Here is a 13757-nt window from a genome sequence, read left to right as displayed (position 1 = left end):
AAGCAGGGAGCTCTATCCCAGAACCCTGGGATCATGACCTGAGCTGAAGGCAGACACTAATTTAGGGGTGCCACCCAGACACCCCTGGAGATAAATTGTGTTAAGGCTCCTGATAATTCATTCTAAATAGTTTTTACTGGAAGATATTTTATAAAGTGACTTATTAGGTGGCCTCAGGAGGGGCCTGTTGATGTTGAGACAGTATTTTTCAGACAGGATGGTCAATGAGTAAACAAAGTGGCATTTGAAGAGCGGAGATAAGTAGGATCCATGCTGGTGAAGAGTGAAATCTTGTGATAACGAGATCATGTATAATGTAAACAAACCAAAGCTATCCAAACAGTGTCACAATGATTCCCCAGTGACTTAAAAGCACTGGAGTTATTATTCCACTGGATTTTCAATTCTGAATTTTGCTCAATGTTAAGCACAGAGAGGAAAATCTTACGCTGTTTTCCTGGATACTCTGGGTGTAGTTGGATAGTCATTTGTGTGGTTGAGGCTATAGAAACTGCTGCTCACAAAGCTGTGAGGATTGAGGATCCCTGGCTTGGGTTGGAGAAGAAGACTCTGGCTGCAGTAGGCATTGTAGTGGGTAGAAAGTCAGGCTGTGGTAGGTGAAGCCCCCCTTAACTGTGAGATCAGGCAACCAGCACCCTCAAGGCCTCTGCCCACCACTTCTCGTAAGAGACCTCTGCTATTTATATGTCTTCTTTGGAGAAATGTCTGTTCATGTCTTCTGCCCATTTCTTGACTGGATTTTTTGTTTGTTTGTTTTTTAAGTTTTGAGCTTGATAAATTCTTTATAGATTTTGGATACTAGCCCTTTCTCTGACATGTCATTTGCAAGTACCTTCTCCCATTCTGTAGGTTGCCTTTTAGTTTTGTTGACTATTTCCTTTGCTGTGCAAAAGCTTATTATCTTGATGAAGTCTTAATAGTTCCATTTATGCTTTTGTTTCTCTTGCCTTTGGAGATGGTCTAGCAAGATGTCCCTGAGGTTGAGGTCAGAGGTTCCTGCCTGTGTTCTTCTGTAGGATTTTGATGCATTTCTGTCTCATCCTTGGGTTTTTCATCCATTTGGAGTTAATTTTGTGTATGGTGTGAGGAAATAGTCCAGTTTCATTCATTTGCATGTGGCTGTCCAGTTTTCCCAACACCATTTTTTGAAGAAACTGTCTATTTCATTGGATATTCTTTCCTGATTTGTTGAAGATTAGTTAACCACAGAGATGAGGGTCCATTTCTGGGTTCTCTATTCTGTTTCATTGATTTATGTGTCTATTTTTGTGCCCATACCATACTGTCTTGATGATTGCAACTTTGTATTGTGGTGCCTCTGGTTTTGGTTTTCTTTTTCAACATTTCTTTAGCTATTTGGGGTCTTCTCAGTTTACACAAATTTTAGGATTGATTGTTCCAGCTCTATGAAAAATGCTGGTGTATTTTGATATGGATAGCATTGAATGTGTAGATTGCTTTGGCTAGCATAGACATTTTAATAATATTTGTTTTTCCAATCAGACATTTCTCAAAGGAAACATAGAAATGGCCAACAGACACATGATAAAATGCTCAACATCACTTGGCATCAGGAAAATACAAATCAAAACCACAATGAGATGCCACCTCACATCTGTCAGAATGACTAAAATTAACAACTCAGGAAATAACATATGTTTGTGAGGATGCAGGGAAAGAGGAACTCTCTTACACTCTTGGTGGGAATGCAAACTGGTGCAGCCACTCTGGAAAACAATATGGAGATTCCTCAAAAAGTTACAAAAGAGAGTTATCCTACAACCCAACAATTGCACTACTAGGTATTTATCCAAAGGCTATAAATATAGTGATTCGAAGAGGGCAAATGCACCCCAATGTTTATAGCAGAAATGTCCATAATAGCTTAATTATGGAAAGAGCCCAGATGTCCATCAAGAGATGAATGGATAAAGAAGATGTGAGATATATTTATATCCAACCAAAAAGAATGAAATCTTGCCATTTGCAATGATATGGGTGGAACTAGAAGTATTGTGCTCAGCAAAATAAGTCAATCAGAGAGAGACAAATTCCACATGATTTCACTCATATTTGGAATTTAAGAAAGAAAACAGATGAACATAGGGGAAGGGAAGGAAAAATAAAAGATGTAAATTGGGAGGGAAGCAAATGATGAGAGACACTGAACTCTAGGAAACTGAGGGTTGCTGGAGGGGAGATGGGTAGGGGGAAGGGATAATTGGGTGATGGGCACTGGGTGTTATATGCAACTAACGAATCACTAAATTTTACCCCTGAAACTAATAAAAACACAAAATTAAATATAGGAGAAATAAATACACCACCAGCTCAGATGGGGGTGATTTAAAAAGAAAAAAGAGAGACCTCTGCTATAGTTTCCTGGAAAGTTAGTGGGGAGGGGGATTTTAGCTTCAAAGATAAATTCCTAGAATTCACGGTTTTTCTTCCTTTTCTTCGTGTGCAGTGTCTCTCCTGTCACAAGCTCCTGAGCTACAGACAGTTTAGTTGCATCAACCAGTTTTAAACAGTAAAAGAGAATGGCAGGGCATAATGTATAGCCAAAAACAAACAAACAAACAGTGGTGTGCCAGACATTTTTCTCATTGCTTTACATTATTAATTTGTTTATTCCTCATCACAACTAAGTGAAGCAGATAATATATGACATTTTACAGACATGTAGATTATATAAAATATAACATAAAATTATATAAAATATAATAGATTATATAAAATTATGTACTTATTGTTCTATATTATTTAGCTTTGTAAAGCAACAATCCATTAAAAAAGGCCTCTTCCTATTTTATACAATTTATAGTTATAGCTAATCCCCAGCCTTGGTGGGTTTAGAGGGATGTGAAGGAGGGGAGTCCTTGTCTCGGGTTAATTGAGTTAATTTCTGCCCTCTAGTCCAAAGTGTCTCCCTCATTCCCACCCCTTTCTCTTTTAATTTAGGAGGGACTAAATTCCACGTGTGAAGGTTGGCCATGTCCTTTTGCAGCTGGCCACACCCAGAAATATTGGTTTGGCATTTGATACCATGACTGAAGTCACACTGAAGCTTCCTACTTCCTATAATTCATGCTAAACATCTTGGTCTGCTTCTTTATCAGTTGATCTATCTGTGATTTTTACCAGCAATATAGCCAAGGTAGCAGGTCCTCAGATGGCTTAGTCTGTCTTATATTTGATGAAAATCATTGGTTGATAGTGATAATAGGACTCTTAAAATAGTTGTTTTTTTGTTTTTTGTTTTTTGGAGGGGGTGCCTGGGTGGCTCAGTCAGTTAACTGACTTTTGACCTCAGTTCAGGTCTTGATTTCAGGGTCTTGAATTCAAGCCCTGCATTGGCTCCATGATGGGTGCAGAGCCTACTTAAAATAAGTAAGTAAGTAAGTAAATAAATAAATAAATGAAATTTTTTGGGTTATTTGAAACTATACAATAGAGTAATGATGCCCAACTCTGTTTTTTTATAACTAAGGACGTTTACTGTATGCCAAAAGATTGTCAAAACCTGCCAGTGTTCCTTTAAGAATAATAAAACTTAACACTTACATAGTGCTTGCACTGTGCCAGATCCTGTTTTAATTAATTAATTAGCTTTAATTTTAAAAAGATTTATTTATTTATTCATGAGAGACATAGAAAGAGAGGCAGAGACACAGGCAGAGGGAGATGTAGGCTCCCTGCAGGGAGCCTCATGCAGGACTCGATCCCAGGACCCCGGGATCACGACCTGAGCTGAAGGCAGATGCTCAACTGCTGAGCCACCCAGCCATCCCCAGGCACTGTTTCAAATACTGAATGCATATTACCAAATTTTAATCTTCACAATAACCTTTGGAAGCAATTTTAGTTTGACTTGTTTCTTTTCTTCTATCATTTTCTTCCAACTCTAAGTCTCATGTGGTTGCAGTAAGTAGTAGGACTTAATATCACATGCTTACACTTGATTGCAAGGGAGGCTAACAAGGCAGGCCTCGATCTTTGCCTTGGAAGTTGGACTCATCATGAAGAAAGTGAACACAATATGGAAATGTGTTTAAAAGATTCCAGGATAACATATATATAAATAATGCCACTACAGAAACAGAAGAGGAAAATTAGAAATGTGACATCACAGAAGCCAAAGGAAAGTGCATTTCAAATGCCACCAAGAGGTCCAGTATTGTGAAGAGTGAAAAATATTCATTGGCTCTAAGTATTTAAAAAAAATGTAGAAAATATTCATTGGAGGTCACCAATGACCTTAGTGAATATCATTGCAGCAGAGTGTTGGGAGGGGAAAGAGATGGATTGGACTGAGGAGAGAATAGGACTTGAGGAAATGAAAATAGTTAGTTTAGGCAATTCTTTAAAGATCAGCAGTGAAAAAGGGGGGAAATCTAGGATAGCAGTTGATAGAGTAGGAAGTGGGATCAGGAATTAAAAAAAAATTCTATGTGAAGGATTTCATAAAGAGAAGAAGATGAAGATATAGGATAGCAAAGTACAATTAATAATGATAAGCTTCTGAGAAGGAGGCCAGGGATATTCAGAGCACACTACTATTTCAAAAGGTGGAATAGATGAGAGAATAGTAGCAATTGTAAACAAGTCTTTGTGGTAAAAAGTAAAAAGAACTCCCATAATTGACTTTGCGTTTTGGGAAGTGGGGCATAAAATTGAAATTGGGAGAGTGAGAGTGTGCTGGTTGAAGGAAAAATGTTTTAAATAGTAAAGCATAGCAAGCAAGCTGACTTGAGCAGTATACCATGACTTCCAGGTAGTACTGAGGGCTCTGGTAGGGTAGGAAATCGTGAAGGTATAAATAGCAATGCTGATCTGGCCTATCTCACAATGTCCTCCTACATGGTTTACCTGCCAAGATACAGGCACAGAGGGAACAGATAGTGTATTTACCCAGGGTTGGGTTTATGAAAAGTTAGAGGGTAGAGGGGTAAGGGAGTTTAAGATGTTGGTGAGAGACTTACTAAACTGATAGACAATGTAACCTAAACTGAATAACATGGGAAGTAAACATCATGGTGGTGGTGGTGGTGGTAGTATACACTAGTAGGAAGTTTAGTGACCTGGATGTCCCAAAGATACAGATGAATGTCTGTGGTGGACAAAGGTTGAATAATCAAACTGGAAAGAGAAGTTTAGGGTCAAAAGCAGGTGTGGTAAGCAGCCTCTAAGAAACTTCACAGAAATCTCTGCCTCCTGATACTCTTGTGTAATCCCCTGCCTTTGAATGTGGGGTTAATTCGGAATAAACAGAATATGGTAGAAGTGATGGGGATGGGATGAAACTTCTGAAATCAGGTCACAAAGAGACTATGGTTTCCACCTTGAGCATCCACTCTTGCGCTCTCATTTCCTCACTCCGAGGGTCTTTGCCCACATGGCAATGACAGCAGGATGCTTCTGGCCAACAGCCTGTGGAATTAAATCTTGCCCAAAACCATGAGAGGGGGTTTAGAAGCAGATCCTCTGCATATTAAACTGCAGTCCTAGCTAACAGCTTGATTGCAGTCTCATGAGAAACCTTGTAAGACACCCAGCTAAGCTCCCTAGATTGCTGACCCAAATAAATTGTGAGATAATAAATATTAGTTGCTTTATGCTACTAAATTGTGAGGTAATTTGTTATGCAGCAGTGAGTAACTAAGTAGGATTATCAAAGTACTAATTAGATGCTACGGTCTTTTGTTTAAAGGAAAAATAAGATCTTTTTCATAAAAGTCATGTTAGAATGAGATTAGAGTAACATTTTGTAGGTTCCAATACCAGTGCTGAACTGAAGAAATCAATGGAAATAAAATGCCAAAGAATCTTTTGAGAAGGCTGAAAACAACCGAAATATCTCTTTAACTTAACAGCACCCTTCTCCAAGATCCCCTGCTGGAAAGTAATACTGACAGTTCATATATTTCCTATAATGATTATACCTGCTCTGAATCATTTTTCTTTAGCTCCACAAGGAAATAAAAGTGAATAAAAAAAATCTGTGTTTTAACATGCAAAATAAAGTATGTATTATTTTTTGCTAATCTTACCTAATCAGAATTTAGGTCCTTAAGGGTTATTTATTGTTTATTCACTACTGTATCCCCAGAAGGTAGAGCAATTCATGCACCTGTTTAAACTTTTGTTCCTTTAGACTGTCCACAGAATAAAATTGACCTGGCCTTGGTCTGGTTTTCCACCCTCCCCACCCCCACTTTGCTTGGGTGATCACAGTGTAAAATCATTGTGCTCATTGCTTGGTTTTTAGTTCTGTCTTTGCTTTTAATCCCCGAGCATTTATTTACATTTCACTTGATAGCTACTCACTTAAAAAGATATATATATATATAATCATTTATTTGTTTTATTCAATATTTTTTGATATATGTAGAAGGGTTTTAAAATTTCTAATTTGAAATATTGCCCAAATCCAAAGTCCTACTATATCCATTTCCATCTCTCTCTGTATTAAACATTTCTGTGTAATTGTGCTCCAAGTGAGATTCTTTTAAACCACCAAAAGAGTGATATTGTTTTGTTTTTATCTGATTTAAAAGTTTAATAAGCAAATTTAATCCATTTACATTTATTGTGATTACTGATATTTTTGGGTAATACATTTTTTATGTCTACTGTATTTATTCTTTTTTTTTTTTAAAGATTTTACTTATTTATTCATGAGAGACATAGAGAAAGAGGGAGAGACAGGCAGAGGGAGAAGCAGAATCCCTCTGGGGACCCTGATGTGGGACTCAATCCCAGGACCCCTGTGAGGATCATGCCCTAAGCGAAAGGCAGTTGCTCAACCACTGGGCTACCCAGATGTCCCACCATATTTATTCTTTACATCTTTTTCCCCCCTCTTTTTGTGGCATATTTTAGTTTGATTGTATTTTCTTTATCCCCATTCCCATTTCTCTTTGCTGGTTTTTCTTTTCTTTCTTTTTTTTTAATTTATTTTTTATTGGTGTTCAATTTGCCAACATATAGAATAACACTCAGTGCTCATCCCATCAAGTGCCCCCCTCAGTGCCTGTCACCCAGTCACCCCACCCCCCCGCCCACCTCCCCTTCCACCACCCCTAGTTCGTTTCCCAGAGTTAGGAGTCTCTCATGTTCTGTCTCCCTTTCTGATATTTCCCACTCATTTTTCTCCTTTCCCCTTTATTCCCTTTCACTATTTTTTATATTCCCCAAATGAATGAGAACATATAATGTTTGTCCTTCTCCGACTGACTTATTTCACTCAGCATAATACCCTCCAGTTCCATCCACGTCGAAGCAAATGGTGGGTATTTGTCGTTTCTAATGGCTGAGTAATATTCCATTGTATACATAAACCACATCTTCTTTATCCATTCATCTTTCAATGGACACCGAGGCTCCTTCCACAGTTCGGCTATTGTGGACATTGCTGCTGTAAACATCGGGGTGCAGGTGTCCTGGCGTTTCACTGCATCTGTATCTTTGGGGTAAATCCCCAGCAGTGCAATTGCTGGGTCGTAGGGCAGGTCTATTTTTAACTGTTTGAGGAACCTCCACACAGTTTTCCAGAGTGACTGCACCAGTTCACATTCCCACCAACAGTGTAAGAGGGTTCCCCTTTCTCCACATCCTCTCCAACATGTGATATTTCCTTCCTGTCTTGTTAATTTTCCCCGTTCTCACTGGTGTGAGGTGGTATCTCATTTGTATTTCCCTGATGGCAAGTGATGCAGAGCATTTTCTCATGTGCGTGTTGGCCATGTCTATGTCTTCCTCTGTGAGATTTCTGTTCATGTCTTTTGCCCATTTCATGATTGGATTGTTTGTTTCTTTGGTGTTGAGTTTAATAAGTTCTTTATAGATCTTGGAAACTAGCCCTTTATCTGATATGTCATTTGCAAATATCTTCTCCCATTCTGTAGGTTGTCTTTTAGTTTTACTGACTGTTTCTTTTGCTGTGCAAAAGCTCCTTATCTTGATGAAGTCCCAATAGTTCATTTTCGCTTTTGTTTCTCTTGCCTTCATGGATGTATCTTTCAAGAAGTTACTGTGGCCGAGTTCAAAAAGGGTGTTGCCTGTGTTCTTCTCTAGGATTTTGATGGAATCTTGTCTCACATTAAGATCTTTCATCCATTTTGAGTTTATCTTTGTGTATGGTGTAAGAGAGTGGTCTAGTTTCATTCTTCTGCATGTGGATGTCCAATTTTCCCTTTGCTGTTTTTTCTAACAGACTCTAAAATTTCACAGATCCTTGCTATGTTAAAATAAGGACTTTAGAATACTTCAATTTCCAATATTCATTTCACTGTTGTCAGGTATTTCAGTGTCACTATATTGTTAACATTCTTCCAATCTACCTGTTATTGGCCTCATTATTTTTAGGAGCCAGTATTTATTGAGGTTAACTAACAGTTTTTACAAGTTTCTCTGTTTACCATTGTATCTTGTACTCTCTTTTCAGCACATTTTGTTTTCTGCTGTAGTATATTCTTAATCATTTCAGCAAATATCTGTCAGTTTTATCCTTTCTGTATCTGAAAATGCCATTTTTATACTCCTCTTCAAATTAATAGTTCAGATGTATATGAAAATAATTCAAATATATAGAGCATTTGAAAGAGCTTTACGGTGAACACCTATATCCTAACCACCTAGATTCTATAGTTATTAACATTGTGCTGTATTTGTTTTATCCTACATTCATTTATCTATTTCTCCATCTTTCTTTTTGATGCATTTCAAAATAAGTTGTAGACATCCATATACTTCACCCTTAAACACTTAAGACTGAGTATAATTAGCTATGGTTCAGTATGTGTTTAGATTTTCTTTTTTGAAATAAAATATACATGATGCATGAAACTCAAATGTATCATTTTATGAATTGTGACAAATACATGTACCTGTATATCCTATACTCTCATTAAGATATAGGATGGTGCCATACGCCAGGAAGTTCCATCATGTCCCTTCCCAGGTAATCCCTAGAATCCCCCTTGAGAGGCAAACACTATTCTGATTTTTTTTTCACCATAATTTCATCTGCTTATTCTAGAATTTTGTATGAATGAAATCATAGACCATGTTCTTTTTTTGTCTAAAGCTTTTTCATTCAGCATAGTGTTTTTGAGACTCATCTATTTATCTGAAGTTTGTTTTTATTTTTGAGTAGTATTCTATTGTTTGAGTGGACTTATTCTGCCAGTGATGGACACGGGGTATTTTTAGGTTTTAACTATTATGAATGAAGCTGATGTGAACAAATCTTTTCATGGACGTATGTGGAATTTCTGGGTTTTAGGGGGAGGTGAATGTTTAGTCTGATAAGAAACTGTCAAGCTAAGCAGTTCTCTTTTTGTGCCTAGAGCAGCCATGGCTCATGATCCCAAGAAGCATCTGAAGCATGTAGCCGATTCGAAGCATTGGAAGCTGGATAAACTGGCCAGTGTGTTTGCCCTCATTCATCTACTAACCTCCCTAAGCTGAGAGAATGTCTCCCTCTCATCTTTTTCTGAGGAACAGACTTAAGTATGTCCTAACAGGAGGTGAAGTAAAGATCTGTATGCACCATTTTATTAATATTGATGGCAAAGTCTGAACTGATATAACCTACCCTGCTGGTTTTATGGATGTCGTCAGCATTGACAAGACTGGGGAGAATTTCCAACTGATCTATGATACCAACGGTTGCTTTGCTCCTCATCAGATTACACCTGAGGAAGTTAAGTATAAACTGTGCAAAGTGAGAAAGATCTTTGTGGGAACAAAAGAAATTCCCCATATGGTGACCATGATGCTCACACTGTCGGCTATCCTGAGCCCCTCATTAAAGTGAATGACACCATTCAGATTGATTTGGAAACTGGAAAGATTACTGACTTCATCAAGTTTGACACCGGTAATCTGTGCATGGTGACCAGAGGTGCTTACCTGGGAAGAATTGGTGCGATCACCAATTGAGAGAGACACCCTTGTTCTTTTGATGTAGTTCATATGAAAGATGCCAATGACAACAATGACCTTTGCCACCTGGCTCTCTCTCTGGTATTGGCAAAGGCGACAAACCATGGATTTCTCTTCCCTGTGGAAAGGGTATCCACCTCACCATTGCTGAAGAGAGAGATGAGAGACTGGTGGCCAAACAGAGCAGTGGGTAAAATAGTCTTTAGGTGATGTGTTTGGAAATCTTTAGTTAAAGATAATATAGCGTGATAACAACAACAAAAAAGAAACTGCCAGCCTATTTTCCCAAGTGGCTTTTATTATTTCACATTTCCACAACATATGAGAGTTCTGGAGGCTCTACATCCTTGCCAACATATGGTATTATCCATCTTTTTAATTTTAGCCATTCCATTGGGCATATATAGGAATTCATCATGTATTCCATTGTTTCTCTCTTATTCATGTTGAGATCCCAATGGCAGTTTCATTTTCATCTCTTTGTAGCTAATCTATCCTTTCCTATGATAGTTTTTAAGATTACCTTTTCCTTTTATGTTCTGAGGTTTCACTGCAATATGTCTGGATTTGTTTGTTTCCCTTTATGCTGCCTTTTCAGTTTGAGTATTTAATTTTGGAAAACTCAATTTGGAGTAATTCATAATTATGGCTGTATGTTCACTGTTGGGGGGAATTTTTATGAGTTGGAGCTTAAGGTGTACTGGTTGGTATCGGTTTTTTTTCTATGTGGGTAGTTTCTTACTGGATTCTGACAGGGTTATGTGAGATTTCTATATAAATTTCTTGGCACAGAGTTGATACACTGTGAGGGCACCTGGGAAAATTCTACCTCAAATATGTGGAATGCTTTGTCTAGAGGTTCTGATTTCTGAAGGTCAACTGTTTCTACCCATTTTCTGGGCAAGCTGAGAAATAGGGCTGGTAGGTCCTAATTTTCCAAGCTCTTGACTTCACCAAAAATCCAGTGCCAGTTTCCCCACTATGAAAGGAGCCCGTGTTCTTGGCTTATACCATCACGCAAATACTAAAACTCCAGCCTGTAGGGTGTGTTTCTTTTCAGGTTATAAGCCTCCCCCGCCCCCGTTAGATTCCCTCTAACGTTAGTGGTTTCCTCCCTATTTTTGACATCTGAAATTTCCCCCATTTTGCTCTTGAGCTTGGCAATCTATTAATTATGTTTAAAAACATTTTTTCCCCTGTCATTTCTATGTTTTGTGTGGAAAGGCAGTACTCATTACCCCTTAGCTCAATCTGCCATATTGATTGTAAGTTTCTCCTTACTCTTTAAACCCATTGTAATTTGGCTTCTTCCCCAGTACTCTATTGAAAATGTATCTACCAAGGTCTCAAATCACCAATGAATCACTAGATTCAGTGGACATTTTCCAGTGTTCACAGCATAATGCTATTATGATGGTGTCTTCATTTCTCCTGCTTCAAGACTTTCTCCCTCTGGGCTTCTATAAAACTGCTTCTCGCAGTTGTCCCTGCTTCCAAACTGTTCCTTCTCAGCCTCCTCTGAAGGCTATAAATTGGTGATTTCCAATCTCTGGCTCTACCCAGATGTGTCTGTTGGGTTTTAACCTGTGTGTATCTCCCTGGCTACTCAATATTTCTTTGCAATGTCCCACAACATTTCGACTTTTTCAAAATGGAATAAAAATATCCCTAAATCTATTTTAAGATATGAAGAAGAGTAGATAGAGTGTTATTTCTCTTGATCGTGGTCTTCAAAGGAGAAAGGTTACCTGAATGTAGAAGAGTAGTGGTTTGGATATGGTAGTGAAGAATTAGATGAATTCTCACCACAGCCTCTGGCTTTTAGGTACAGAGGCCATAGCAGATGAATATCCTCCAAAGGAGGGGGATCTGTGGAATTTTGAGACTTTGAAGAAAGCCAAGTCTCAGTTAAGAGGAGCTGGAAAAATCTTCAGGGTTGAGATGAAGCTGAGTTGTAATTTATTGACAAAGCGAGATTTAGAATGTACATCTGAGAGAGTAAAGTAGGTAAAAGGAGAGAAATTATAAAGAAGCAAAAACTCACAGAGCATTTATTGAGCTTCTCGAGGGCAAGTACCAATCATCAGCATCTTTCCATCCTTAGAATCTATCCCAGTGTCTGGTATATGCTAGTCTCTGAGCAAATGTTTGTTATGATAAAACGAGACTGTTGTAAATGGCTTTTAATTATTTTCCACGAGAGGGAGTAACAGATCCTGTTCTCTGATGGTAAGAGGAAATGAGAAAGAAGGATATTAACTTTGGGCATTTAGAAGGACATAACCCAATTCTACAACATTTATAAATGCCTGTTGAGTTAACCACAGTTGAATGCAACACCCACATCTGTGCATGCTTCCCACCCCCCAGTCGCATAGATTCTAATTGCGGCAGATTTTTCTCCCTTCTCCCAACAGATCTGGGGTGGAGGGGGTGAGGGAGGAGTTGGGGTGGGGTGGGGAGGTATCTATAATAAAGAACAGGTCCTTCCAGTGGATATGGCTCTCACAACTCTCTTCCTCTAAGTTTATTAGAAAATAATTTTTACAAACAGAAATTAAATATAACAAATAATACACTAGTCACTGGGTTATAGGAGCTGAAATGTCTTTTGCTGCAAATTCCCTGTTTTAGATATTTCACTCTTGATGGCAGAGCAGGTAAGTTACCTCCACATTCAAATTCTCCTACTGGTGCTAATGGTTTGGTAATGATGAGGCGTCCCTGTTCGGCCATTCTGTCTCCCAGGCTTTCTAGGACTCATAGGTGACTCTCCCATGTTTGAGGGGTTCTTGGCTTTCTGAAATGTGTCACCTATACCTGATGGTCTTAATAAAAGGGAAAAAGGATTTTCTGTCTTTGCATGATGCCCCCCCCCCCCCACCGTGTGGCATTGTCTTCCTTTGCATTTGATAGATTTTTTGTTGTTGTTGTTGTTGGGCATAAAGATTTTTTTTCTGTTTTCTCCTGGACTCTTCCCAGCCAGTCTCTCTGTCGTGGTATACTTCCATCACTATCAGTCCCTCTGTGAACTCACTAATTACACCCAGCTCAATTACATTCGTTAGAACAAAGATTGGCAAAGTTCATCTTTGTTTCACGGAGCTCTCCATCCATTGTGTGAATACAGATATGAACTCATAATTGAGGGATCAACAAAAACACTAGAAAGTACAGGAGGAGGACTGCTGAGAAGGGTAGAGGAGAGACATCGGAGTAAAAGTTTACAAGTTTTAGAGTTTTTATCTTAGACTTTTTATTTTAGACTCTGTATCCTTCTTGGTACAAGTCCTAGACAGTGGTAGCCTGCTTTCTGCAGGGAGGGACAGAGGCAGCTTAATTGGAATTCTGGCCACAGTTCTTTAAAATTGTCCCTTTAAATGAGAAGTGGCTTTTCCTGTTATATAAAAACACAGGAACGCTCAACTGCCTTGCCAGCGCACATTGGTATATTGTGAATCCTTTACAAATGTGTTACCAAATTTTGACAAATTTGTAAGACTAGAGCTTGCTCCAGCTACGATTCCTACATTTCAGTGACAGAGCTCAGAATTTTAAGCTGAGCAGATCCTGGAACTGAATGTAGAGTCGGGAACAGAAGGTGTCAAGAAAGAGGTAAGAAGCATAGTGTATTGTCAAACCAGCCCCCCAAAAGCCGGTATATTTACTGAACACGTGCAACCTTGGCCTGTAAATTATTCAAGGAGAATGTGGACAGAGTAGAACACGAGTCTCTTCCCACAGTCAGATAGTGCTGAGGGTTGGGCATGAGAATGCTTTGCTTCCTC

The 13757-nt window shown here is 38.6% G+C and overlaps 1 pseudogene; it reads left to right on the top strand.

Annotated features, from left to right (window-relative positions):
* LOC112648364 (40S ribosomal protein S4-like) overlaps nt 1-12387 on the top strand; it is an 84507-nt pseudogene extending 72120 nt beyond the window's left edge.
* Nucleotides 12388-13757: the final 1370 nt, after the last annotated feature.

Source organism: Canis lupus, chromosome 7 (genome assembly GCF_003254725.2).
Source record: "Canis lupus dingo isolate Sandy chromosome 7, ASM325472v2, whole genome shotgun sequence".
In the NCBI taxonomy this organism is placed as follows: domain Eukaryota; kingdom Metazoa; phylum Chordata; class Mammalia; order Carnivora; family Canidae; genus Canis; species Canis lupus.
Note: the sequence above shows the minus strand (reverse complement) of the source record. Positions and strands in the feature narration are given on the sequence as shown.